Source organism: Canis lupus, chromosome 17 (assembly GCF_011100685.1).
Source record: "Canis lupus familiaris isolate Mischka breed German Shepherd chromosome 17, alternate assembly UU_Cfam_GSD_1.0, whole genome shotgun sequence".
Classification (NCBI taxonomy): Eukaryota; Metazoa; Chordata; class Mammalia; order Carnivora; family Canidae; genus Canis; species Canis lupus.
Window position 1 is genome coordinate 33,844,168 of NC_049238.1, and position 13,206 is coordinate 33,857,373.

The window sequence follows — 13,206 nt, forward strand, 5'->3', positions numbered from 1 at the left end:
CAGGCACAGCCAGTCTGTCACCACACCCCACCTCCCACCTCCAGCACCCCCAATAGGGAACATTGCCATCGCCTGGAGGAGGTGGAGCCGTGCTCTCCGGGTCAGTGCCCTGGGAGTTGAGTGTGTGGCAGACAGGAGGAAGAGGATTAACATGAAAGCAGAAAATGGGATTAGGAGGCCTCAGGATAATGTGCCCACCCGCCCGCCATCCATGACAACGGCTTCTTGCTTTCACTCTCTGGCTTCTGGAGCCCAAAGCATGTAAAGCTTGGTTGCCCCCTGCTCTCAGGGGCAGAGCCAGTAAAAGACTTGGTAGACTCAGAGCATGAGACTACTCGGTCGGCTGGGAAGAGGGCCAGGCCGCCCTTACATGCACTTTCTCGTTTAAACCCCATGGCATCTCTGAAACGGGCGATGGCCCAGAAGGTAAAGAGCCAGGATGTTAGCCCCCAAAAGCCTGTGCTCCTTCCCCTCTTCCCACTGTCTTACATGGGAGCGCAGCGTCTCCCTGAACCCAGATCAGTGATGTGCTCAGACCTGTACTTCCCTTGGAAACAATTCCCAGACCCACACCTGCCTTTGATAAAAACAAAAAACAAACAAAACAACAAAACAAAACAAAACACCAAAAGGCAATTTAAGGGATCCCTGGGTGGCGCAGCGGTTTGGCGCCTGCCTTTGGCCCAGGGCGCGATCCTGGAGACCCGGGATCGAATCCCACATCAGGCTCCCGGTGCATGGAGCCTGCTTCTCCCTCTGCCTATGTCTCTGCCTCTCTCTCTCTCTCTCTGTGACTATCATAAATAAATAAAAATTAAAAAAAAAATTTAAAAAAAAAAAAAAAAAAAAAAAAACAACAAAAGGCAATTTAAGGAGACAAGGTCTGCCTCTGGGGTTCATCCCATAACAGTGAGGATGTTCCCAAAGAGCTCGACCTTTTGAAAGGATCTCTTTGAGGTCTATCATGCAGGACTGTTATTTGGTATAGTAACTTCTTTGTGAATCCAGGCCAATGCTACACCATCAGGTGGAGAAAGTGCTATGTAAGTCCCAACTATGTAAAGGAGATCAACCATGCTATTTCTTAAAATTACCTCTCAAGTTCTAGAGGATCCCCAATGGCCTTCCATATCTGGAGAGTTCATGCTCTTACCCCATTCCATAAATCAGAACAAGGCCCATCTCAGCCTCTTTTTTTAGGGCCGTAATTACTTGTCCTCCTGCCGCATCCTACCTGGCCCCCCACCCTCCACTGCTCATCTACCCTCTGCTGGCCTGCTCCCAGATGCAGGATATTCTCCTGAGGTACAGCGATAAGACCTTCCCCTCGATCATTCAGGGTCCCAACAGGAATAGGAGAGCACGCTGAACATAAGATAAACTTCTACATGTGTAGGTACAAGGGAACTCCAAGGATAGTGCTGTAACTTGGGGCTAGTAACAGTAGAGCTATTACCAACCCCTCCCAAGGGAAGGGAGTATATAATCTGTTACCAGAATGCAGAGAACCTAGAAGGAGTCAAGTGACCAAAGGACACAGCCAGACAAGATGACTTCACAAGGTGGGAGCTAGAAAAATATGTACACTCATGTTACTCTCCTTCCCGCCCCTCTGTCCATTCCCATCTCCTATGAAGCTCTCCATTGGTCAAACCCACCTGAAGCCAGAGGGACCTTGATAGTAAGGTCTGTAATTGTCGGGGAGTCCTCTACAGCATGCATTCTCATGAAGGCTGTGATCATCCCCAAGGAGACAAAACTTGGCTCTTGGGACATGAAAAGAACTTAAATGTGGCTAGTGGCCCTCCAAAGGGTCGAAGTACATAAACAGATACAGAGTATACACATGCTATGAAAATTTCATGAAGATGGTGCAATTAGGATAAAAATATCTCGGGCAGCCCGGGTGGCTCAGCGGTTTAGCGCCGCCTCCAGCCCAGGGTGTGATCCTGGAGACCTGGGATCAAGTCCCACGTCGGGCTCCCTGCATGGAGCCTGCTTCTCCCTCTGCCTGTGTCTGTGTCTCTATCTCTCTCTCTCTGTGTATCTCATGAATAAATAAATAAAATTTTAAAAAAAAGATAAAAATATCTCCAAGAGTACTTGGCAAGGGAGGGAGCCATAATGAAACATAGGTTAAGAAGCACTGGATTATAGTGACCCAAAATTCTCTCTTGGGCTGACACTGAGAGCTTCAAATCTCTCACCCTCAATATTATCAATATACATTTATATGTACTCTCTGTGTATAATAAAAAACAAAGTGCCATTTGAATTATTTTTCACTCAAGGCTTTACTCAAACTATCCTTGCCCATGGTGAACATCAGACCGTTTCGTGAGTCTCCTGCGCCTCCCTGCCGCTTACAGCTTTTGGCTGATATTTCCCCACAGAGAAGAGTTCAGCATCATCCGCAAGCCAGACAATTTCAAGGTACAACTCGCTCCTCTCGATTGCTTAAGCCACAAAATGTTTCTGAAGTGCCAATCACTGTAATGAATGCTGAAATATCAGACATGCCCCTGCCTTTCAGGACCTCGCAATGTCACGGGAGACGTCACAAAGTCAACAAGGTAATATATGAGCTGTGACTACACGGGCAATGAAGCTGATTTGCACATGTGGCTTGTGAACACAGAGCACTTGATGGTCACATCTTGGATTGCCAAGGGCCAGTTAACCCAGTTAGCCCAGACCCTCAGGAGAATCAGTCCCCCACCAGGAGCCCTACCTTTCCCACTGTTCCATCCAAAGAAAGGCTTATGTATCCTTACTCCATATTTCTTATCTCTAAGCCAGTTCCCTATTGTCACCAGACATTCCCCCCATTCCCGTGGTGACTCAACAGGCTTTGGTGTGGAGCCCGTCAGAAGCTCCTTAAAAGTGTAAATAGAGTGTGTCTACTGTTTCTCCCTTATCCATACACTTACTTGGCCCTTCAAAGAGCTCTAGTAGATTAGGGAGGCACGATTTCTCCTCACCAAAGACAGGCTGCCTTTCCACAGGAGGTGGGGTTTGCTCAAGTGCTCCATAATCCTGCCCTGAGAGGTGCTGCTGGCTCGCTCTGCATGGAAACAAAACTCATAGGCCACTTCCCAGAAGCCCCTCTGGCACAGAGGTCAGTCTTTAGAAAAGGCTCTCATTTTGTCCTGCTCTTCCACCTTGTCGATCTTCTTATTTATTTGATGGAAAGACATGTAAGCAAAATGAAAATAAAATACAGAGTGCTTGCTTTCCATGACTTAGAGATTTAAGGCACTTGTTAGTCATCTGAACACGTGCAGAAGATAGTGGTAGGTTATCTGTATCACATTTCATTTTATGACATATCACCTTGTTTACATGCTTCTTTAGGTTGTTTATAGGATATAGAATACCTTTCAACGCTCTGGTCTTGTTTCGTCATTTTTTTTCTCCCATCAATAAAAAATTTTAAAGGCAGCCATTGTTCTAAGGAATGACTATCGTACTTAGGGCACAAAGATGCTTTAATGGGGAAAGACAGTTTGTCTTGTATCTTGGCTTCCCATATCTTTTTGAACCAGGCTTTGATGCTCTGTGAAGTTTTCTGACTCCATCGTTGAGCTATGCAGCATTTTGCAGTTATTAAGAGCAAATGAGTTTCTTCTTTAAACACAAGCCTCTGCTTAGCACATTTAGTACTATTTGACTTGGGTCTCAAGATAGTGCTATTCCCGGAATGGACTTCACATGCTGAATTTTTTTTTTTAAATTACCCACAATCCTATCACATATGCTGAAATGACCTTTTTTTTTTCCTACAGCCTCTCCAACACTTTGCTGAGATGAAGAGACTTAGGGTACTTTGGGGTCAGGAATTCCCAGGTTAACTCTTTAATACGCAAGTTATATATGTAACCCATTCGTGCTACTTTTGAAACTATATTCCGAGCAAATACTTCAAAATACAAAAAAAAAAAACAAAAAAACAAAAAGATCTGAATGCACGCAGATGGTTCTTGAAATGTTATTTAGAATCACAAAAAAAATGAGGATTATAAAGCAATGTGATAAAACATGTAAATTACAGTGTTCAATAAAAAAAAGCAGGATGCAAACACATATATATAGCCCTGTAAAAATGCGTGTGAAAAAAGGCTGAAAGGAATGCACACAATGAAAAATTTTGCAAGGATGACAAACTAATTAGATTTTTTTTTAATTTCCTGAACTTTTCTTGCATGTTGTGATGTTTGATTAATCAAACAAATTTTAATTAGATCATTGTCTTAACGGATTAAAGGAGTGGCTCAGTCTTTTCACCTAAAGTAGGACCAAAATCTCTCTCCCATTTTGTTATATAGCCTTCATTTAAATTGGACTTTTGGAAAGTCAGCCCCACTAACTCGCTGATTCATAAAACGTGCTTGATGGCTTAATACTAGAATTGAAGTCACAAGTGACTACAGAAGCCAGCAGGGAAGGGAGTTGCAGGGCCTGATGCCATCTGGAGAACTTAGGCCTGAGCGCGTAGGTATTTCAAGGGAATCAGAGGCTTGGTTTGGGTTTTGTTTTTTGTTTTTTTCCTTTTTTTGTGATTCTTCTGATTCGTGTGTTTTGGCCTCTAATTCAAATTTAAAAATAAAGACATTTGTGGGCCAACCTTAGTCGTCAGGCAGTTTGTGACCTCCAGCATAAACCCATTTTTCTTTTTAAGATTTTATTTATTTATTCATGACAGACACAGAGAGAGAGAGAGAGAGAGAGGCAGAGACACAGGCTCCATGCAGGGAGCTCGACATGGGACTCGATCCCAGGACTCCAGGATCACACCCCAGGCTGAAGGCAGCACTAAACCACTGGGCCACCGGGGCTGCCCTAAAACCCACTTTTGAAGTTACAGCCAACTGCCTGATTTCTGAGCATTAGGCATCCCAACCTGCTCTGTGTCCTCCAGCTCACTCTTCTTTAGTGAGAACTACACCACTTCTGGACGTTTGATGAGGGTGATGAAGGATATTAGTCCTCAGAATTACGAAGTCTTGTGAATCTGTCCCTGGAAGCATTTCTCTTACCAGACCGTGAAAGCTGGTGACATTTGTAATATTAATTTGTTTTTCTGTCTGTCACTTACACTTAGTGTGCTATGAGGAGTAGATTTGATGCTGTTCAAATACGGCCAGTTTCATCCCTGAGCCCCTTCACAGCTGTCCAATGGTGCCAGCCAGGCCCAGGCTGTTTCCAGCTTGTCGATCCGACTTGAGAGGTCCGTGTGTATGCTGCTGTCTCTTCTAATACTGTTGTCCCAATATGAGTGACCAGGCTCAGAAGGTTGACCCCAAGATGAAGCCCTGCCTTCCGCTCTATCCCACTCCCTCTGTCTCCCCTGCCCTCTCCTTTGGCACCACCACTGACAGACCTGCTTCCACGCTGGCATCTGCTTTTGTCTCTTGTGAAGGGGCCCAGGCAAGCTCCACTTCTGGAAGGTAGCCCCTTTCCCCACAGTGACCCCAGTGCCTTGCCACACTATTTTCCCATTATTCCCAGCTCCTTGTGTATTTGGCCCTGGACTTGTGTATACCATGGACCACTTGGCTTCACGAGGTTAATGTAATGTCCTTGGGAGCTGCCCTGGGAGTCATGGCGAACTGCATCAGCAGGACCTTCTAGGACTTTATGCATCAATCAACTAATCAACCACCCATCAAGAAACAAATGGACTGGGATCCCTGGGTGGCGCAGCGGTTTGGCGCCTGCCTTTGGCCCAGGGCGCGATCCTGGAGACCCGGGATCGAATCCCACGTCGGGCTCCCGGTGCATGGAGCCTGCTTCTCCCTCTGCCTGTGTCTCTGCCTCTCTCTCTCTCTCTGTGAGACTATCATAAATAAATAAAAATTAAAAAAAAAAAAGAAACAAATGGACTGAGGCACCACAACTAGCCAGCTTTGGCTTTTACGTGGCAAACCACCCCTTCCGTCCTTACCCAGGATCTATTGTGGTTACAAACGCCTCCTATTAGTTCTTGGTTTATTTTGAGCATTGCAGATGATGCCAGATGTTTACTTTTAACGTGAGGAGAATTACACTGTTCTTGTGGTCAAGGGGAGAGAAGGGGGAGCTCAGGGCTGCAGGCAAAGCTGGCAAGCCCCTCCACGGCCTAGTCACTGGGGGCTCCTTCCCTCTCCCCTCCAGATGTCGACCAACCCCCCACCCCCATCTTTGCCAAGTCAGCAGATTCAGACTATTTCAAGCATGGAGGACCCCGCAGGTTCCAGAGCCCAGGCAGCAGCACACATGGCCCACCATGTGGGGTGCACCTGTGTAACTCCAATCAAGCCTGGGCTACATTGGCCTTCACTGCACCCTCAGAGTAGAACTCCTCACCACACAATCCCTTTTGAAACAGCTCCTTCTTTGGTGAAACCAAAAGGCAGAATTTCCTTTTGAATGGACTCTCTGAAAATCACACTTTGGGCAGTTGTGACAACGGTAGGACCCCAAGACTAATCTCAGGACCCCACAAAGCCTGATCCATTTTGCAGCTACACCCCTGTTGCCTGATCCCATCACAGCTTGTAGAGCCCAGTAGGACCTATGGGATCTTGTGTTCCTAAGGGGAGCTGAAACTTGTGGCAGATTCTTCCAAATAGATTCTTCCCAATGGGAGCCAACATCTTCCAAAGACATGACAGGCAATTATTTACAATCCATACCCTTTGAAGGAAAGTTCCTGATCCCATATCACCTTGTGCCACTGTCTTCTGGACAAGGAGGGATGAGCCATTCATTTGTCCATCCTGTCCTATCCTCCTCCCTTCTCTTTTCTTGGGGCTTAATAACCTAGACCAATGACATCTTCTCTTCTTTTTTGATTCCTGGTGTCCAGAAAGCAGGACCAAAAAGCAGAAGTGTCTAGTCCTAGCTAGACACATAAATTATGTGTTGTGGGACCTTAACATGGATTCATTCATATCATGCAGCAGTGGTTTCTTTGTCTGTGAAAAGAGGACATAATAATACCTATTTTACAGGGTAGTTGCAAGGTGTACATAGAGTTGGTAAATCACTGAGCCTGTTACTTCAGAAGTCCTCAATAAACATTCACTGTTATCATCATTATTGTCTCATCCTATTGGGTTCCACATTCGACCCTCTCCAAGAGGTCCTGATGGAGGAGGCCCATCTCTTTGAGGGTCAGTGCATCTAGGCCCATCCAGGCTACTCCAGCAATGTCTTCGGCCAGATGTGGCTCAGTACATGCAGCCGATGAAGCAGGCTGGGAGGGCCAGGACCGGACGGGACCACCCATCGGGCTGGGGAAGGTGCTGGCAGGACAGCCTCAGCTGCAGCTGCTGGGCAGCCATCCAGAGTGACAGGCAGACTGCAGTGTGCAAGGGTGTGGAAACACACGGCAGGTGGTAGCTCAGCAACAGTCAGCAGCGGGGGAGGGGAGTGGCAGGTCTCCCAGCATTTGCTAACAGGGTGTCCCCTCCAGCAGATGGGCCACAACAACGGGCAATTCCAGAGGGGGATTCTGAAATCTAAGCAGGCACGCAGCACCACAAAGGTCCCTCAGCAGATCTCAGCATCCACCAGAGGCTGAATCTAGTGGGGAAGAGGCCAGTGAACATAAAGCAGAGCCCCAGACAGATTATCAAAACAAGGCTGTGGGCCCAGAAAAAAAAAAGGGGGGGGAGAAGTGGCATTGCCAGAAGTTGGCTTCCAGCCTTCAGAAGGGGAGAAGGCTTGCATGGAGCAGGTCCTACTGTGGTCCAGCCTGACCCGTGGCCCCTGGGCCCAGGCCAGGCTAATCAGCAGAACAGTCAGGGTGGGCCTGAGATTGGTTGTCCCAGCGATGAGGATCCAGGAGACAGAAGCTGAAGGTCATCATGGGGTAACTTCTCTCTCTTTCTTTCTCTGTCAGCTACTATACCAGTTTTCCTGATTCTTGCCCCTTTGCCTGTTGTTTTTCTCCCTCCCCAACCCCCTAGATCCTATTTACTAAGAAGGAAGAACCAAAATAAATAGGATCAGGTTTTTTTAATGAAAGGCCCAGCCAGCCCATCAGAGACCAACAGCTCTCCTGACCACCATATGGCAAGTGACTTAGTCACAGACTGTTCTGTGCATCCAGTGGAAGGAGTTCTGCACCAACTACAGAAGGAAGGTGCAGGTACATACAGCTGCTGCCTTGGGTTCGGCTCCCATGTGTCCCTTTCTTAGACCTAGCTAACAAGTGCTTTATAAACTCTGTTCTGGACATGTGACCCTGAAGACTTTGTCTTGGAGACCAAATGATCTTGGGAGCCATGTTCGAGGTCTATCTAGGCTAGACCCACATCCTCGCAGATATGGAAACCCAATCCATATTCCTCTATGTAGGTCAGTATGCCTCACAGTGTGTATCTACCATAGCCCCTAAACTACACATTTATACTGTTTCTCAACCCACATGCATATTCTCGTCACTAGTTTCCCATGCACAAAAACACAAGCAGTAAAAGTGGACACCACATCAGAGGACCTCATAAGGGCAGAGAGCAGTCACTAGAGCACACCCCATCCCCACCCCAGCCTCTGTGCACATCAGCCATTACTAGCCCTTCACCTGCCATGGCTGAGCCTCTTCCTCCTTAGCCAGCCAGTCCAAGGACCGCTAGTGACCTGGACTTGGGGGGAACAGGCCAACTGCCCTCTCAGTTTCCTCTCAGGCTTAGAACACAGTCATGGGTGTGCATAACATTTGGATCCACCTGGAGCTAAGCTTTGTGGATTCCATCCGGATCCAAGGTCACAGGACCTTTCCTCACCTCCAGGGCTTCCTGGATAATAAAAGGCAGATGAACAGTGATAGCACTCAGAGGAAACCTGATACCTAGTGATGAAGAGCTAAGAAGCCATGCAGGAATGATAAGACGATCCAGACAGGGGGAATGGCAGGAAGCTCTAGGACCAGAAGGAGAAAGGAAAGTGAGAAAAACAGTCCAATGGGAACTGCAACCACAGAGAGAGGGGTCATCTGATATGAGCTGGAGTCATGAAAAGATCAAGATTCTGCCAAAGACACCAAAGGAAGCAAAGAGAAAGAAATACCCCCACCTTTCTTCCTCCTCCCATCTTCTCGTCTTCTGTCAGGGTACTTCCGTTGAGTGAACTTCCCTGGAAGCCAAAAGGCAGAGACTGAGAAATGTAGATCCTGCAGAACAGCCCACTAAAGTCAAGGAACCAATCTGAGTGTAAATAGGCAATGGACTAGCACTAGCTAAGAACTAGGCCTTGGATGGGCCAATTGCAGGTGTCTCTGTTTTAGGGAAATATTTGAACCCTCTTCCCAAGGTGCAGAAGCCTCCTTAGCCCTCTCAGCCTCCCAAAGATAGAAATGGGTCATCAGCCTCTGATGCCCTGTTAATGTGTACATACAGAAGGTTATCTAACACATTCTTCACTGCAAGATGATACCCCTGAAGGAAACTGGGCAGTGTTTATAAAGAGGTGGTGCCCTCCCTCAGGGGCTGTCTGGCTTTGTGCCCTAATTAGGAGCTGGGCTGCGTCCAGGCACTAGAGGATCCTTTGAGCCAGTTTCCACCCTTGAAAAAAAGGCATGCCCTGTGCCTTGCAGAATGGTGAGGCATTTGGCTGAGGACTAAGACGGAGGCATTGTCCAGGGTACCAGAGAACTCACCGTGCTCCCTAGAGGAGACCAGAGAGCCCCTCCTCCCTTCCCTCCAGCTCCTCCCCTAAACCCTGACCACATTTTGCCCAGCTTCCTTCAGGCATCTTTCAGTGACTCACTCAAGATCTTCAGCTTGAGCTGGGCATTAGGCTCATGTGCCTCTGCATCTCCCTTTTGCCCCTACCCCTACCCTAGGAGCCAGTCCTCAGATGGAAAGCCCCTCCCCAAAAGCCTTCAGCACAAGGGTCCTAGGAATAAGAGTAAGAGAGGAAGTAGGGTGGGGAGAGTAAGAGGACATTTATAAACTTCCTGGAAGAAAGGAAGGCTTTGCCCAACATGGGTTGAGAGTCTGAATTCGAGCCCAAGATAACAAACGAAATAGGAGTTTCCTCCTCACCGCATCTTGGCCCTCCTGTGGCAATCATAGCCTAACTTCTGCTCAGACATTGCCATTTACCAGCTTCAGTGTTTCCCTTAAGCCTTGTATCCTCACCTAGCCTGCAAATTCTCCACTCTCAGGAGTCCCATCCTTAGAGCACAGAACCCAGCACACACCCACCCCTCACCACGCTGCAAATACTTCACAATGGGTCTTATGGTGGACAAGCTACCTAATTTGCAAGGCTTGTTGCAAAATACAAATAGGAGCACCTTGTTAACAATTATTAAAAATTACAAGATGAGGACAACAGAGCATAGAACCAAGCATAGGACTCTTCTAAGTGGTCCTATTTTTTTTTAAGATTTTATTTATTCATGAGAGACACAAAGAGAGAGAGAGAAAGAGACAGAGTCATAGGCAGAGGGAGAAGCAGGCTCCCTGCAGGGAGCCCGACGTGGGACTCGATCCTTGGACCCCAGGATCATGCCTTGGGCCGAAGGGAGGCGCTCAACCGCTGAGCCATGCAGGCGTCCCTAAGTGTCCTATGTTGTGTGAATGGTAGCTGGCCTCCAAAAATTCCACCTTCAATTCCTTACCTCCCTGTGCCTGCGTGTCACTCCCACATTAATAGGTGGAGTCTAATTCCCTTCCCTTGAACCTGGACTTGACCAATAGAACACAATGGAAATGACATTCTTATACCTTCAAGCCCAAGTCATAAGAAGCCTTACAAATTCTTCCAGGGTCTCTTAAACACTTGCTTTTAGGACACTCCCTCCCTCTCCAGAACCCGGCCAACATGGTGTTAGGAACGGAAGTCACATGGAGAAACCACTAAGTCAATGGTCCCTGAGTCCCAAGCAGACAGCAGGTGTCAATGGCCAGTCATGTGAGTGAACTACCTCAATCACTTTGCCCCACCACACCTTCATATAACTGCAATCCCAGAGACATCTGATTGAAACCATATGAGAAACCCCAAGTGAGAACCACCCAACTGAGCCTAGTCAACTCACAGAAACATGAAAAATTATCATAAATTGTTGCTTTTAAAAGCTAAGCTTTGTGGTGGTTTGTCATGCAACAATAAATAACTGGGGTGTGCTCCAAGGAATGGCATTCATTTGGAATACAGTGTGAACGGCCCAGGTCGTTCGGGCCATGACTGAGCACACAGTGGGAGTTCAAGACAGGCTGACCACCGTTCCTGACCACGGGTGTGTTGGCACTAGACACGTGAACCTCCTGGCCCAGGACGTGCCCCTCCACTGGCGATGTCCTTTGTCATGAAGTATTTGCCATCTGGTTTCAACCTGACTTCTCCCTAGCTGAGGAGGGTGCGGATACTGCTGTCTCCAGAGATTCATGACCACTTCCTCCCACCCCGTTCCTACCCTTCCTATCTCAGGAAATGAAAAGCAATTTTTCCCCAGGGCCTGTTTACCCATAGCAACATAACAGGATTTCCAAAACCCATCTCACAGCCAGTTCCAATATCTGTCTTCACTGTAATAATAATACAGATGCTGCACCTGCCCCCAGATTCCATTTTATGCTCTTGTGTTAGTTCGTTTGTTTCTCCAGGATCCTGAAACATCTGATTAAATTTCATGCTTCGGATGAAAAGTTGTGAAGATGGAAGATTATCAGACTTTGTAATTTTCGTCAGCCGTCCTCTCTGCTCGGCGGCTTCTCGCAACCCTTAAGCTCTCTCTCCTCACCCCCTGCCTCCTGTGAGTTCCTCTCCCAGTTGTGGGTCATACTGTCCTCTCCCTGAAAGTCCCTCACGGGAAGCAGCCCAAGGAGGATATCAAGTCAGCAGGTGGCCCGAGGCTGACAGAAGTGGCAGTTCGGTTGGGGATGGGAGTCTCTCTGTGTCAACTGAACAAAACAGGGTCTGGGACCCCAGGCTAACATGACACTCCCACCTACGGTGCTCCTGACCACCTGGACCCACTTCTGATGACACCAACTCCCCCAAAATTCTTTCCCCGCAATGGGCAGACAGTACAGGCAAAACCAAGTGACCAGGGACTCTAGGTACTGAGACTAGGATAGGTTACCACAGTGGGGTCCTCAGCTGGAGTCTCCTACCAACTGCTAGGCAAAATCAAAGCTTCCAGTGAAACCCCACATTAATAGGTGGAGTCTAATTCTCTTCCCTTGAACCTGGACTTGACCAATAGAACACAGTGGAAATGACATTCTTATACCTTCAAGCTTGAGGTATATTTTCATTTTACAAACATATATTGCCGCTTTGGAGATCCTGGTTGCAAGATCAGTCCTCAGGGGATTGTCCTTTATGACATTACTTGCAGGTAGCCTCCTGGGCTACCAGGTGGGTGGTGACCTCAGGACCACAACTAAAATGCAGCAGGAAACATTCTGGAGATAATAACCAATGCTTTTCCTCTCGGGAGCTCTCTGCTGCCCCCCCCCCACTCCCCACCCCCTACCCTCCGCTCAATCCTCAAGCAGCTTCGGCCTCAAGGGAAGGATGTGATAGGGAGAAAAGGAAAAATACAAGCTTTGATGTCTGGGCAAGATTAAAATATTTAGGAGAAACATCTTGAGTGAGAGCAGGGCTTCTCTCCACCCTTCCTCTACACTCCTCAAAAATAAACAGTGAAGATTCCTCTGAGATGGTGAGGGGACGAGGAGGAGGGAAAGTGATGAGAATGGGGAGAGGCGGGTGGGTCTCTCCAGAGCCTGAAAAGCCCACACAGACCAGATGAAGACCATGCCAGAAAGGGGCGTCTGGAAGAGGCAGTGCTGCCACCAGAACCCTGGACACTGGCCATCACCTGCACCCAGGGACCCCACAGTTGTCCCCCCTGATGGGCCTACCAGTGGCTCTTCTTTCTACAGCAGCCAGCACTAGGGTCCATACTGTGTTCTCTCTACATCCATGTGACCCCTCCCAGCCCCGTCACATCCCAGGACACCTGAATCTTCAAGAAAGGGAAGTAGGGCTCTCAATCTCTGTGATTGTCACCCCACCCCCACCCCCAAACCTGCCAATACCTACTATGAAGCAGCTCAAAACCTCCCTCCCCATTCACGAGCTGGAAGAAGGTTAGATTGAGTGCATGCTAGGTGGCAGGCATCTAAATAAGGCTTTTCATACCTTAGTAAGAGAACTTCCACTCACTCTTAAAACTTGGACTTAGAGCATGGCTCCACCTCG

At 47.9% G+C, this 13,206-nt stretch overlaps 1 long non-coding RNA gene across 1 annotated transcript; it reads left to right on the forward strand.

The window, feature by feature from the left end:
- The first annotated feature begins 858 nt into the window (after positions 1-858).
- On the forward strand, positions 859-3,750 carry LOC119877128. Its single transcript, XR_005371873.1, has 3 exons — positions 859-2,433; positions 2,534-2,573; positions 3,006-3,750. It is a non-coding gene; the product is annotated as an uncharacterized LOC119877128 (long non-coding RNA).
- The last annotated feature ends 9,456 nt before the right edge of the window (positions 3,751-13,206 follow it).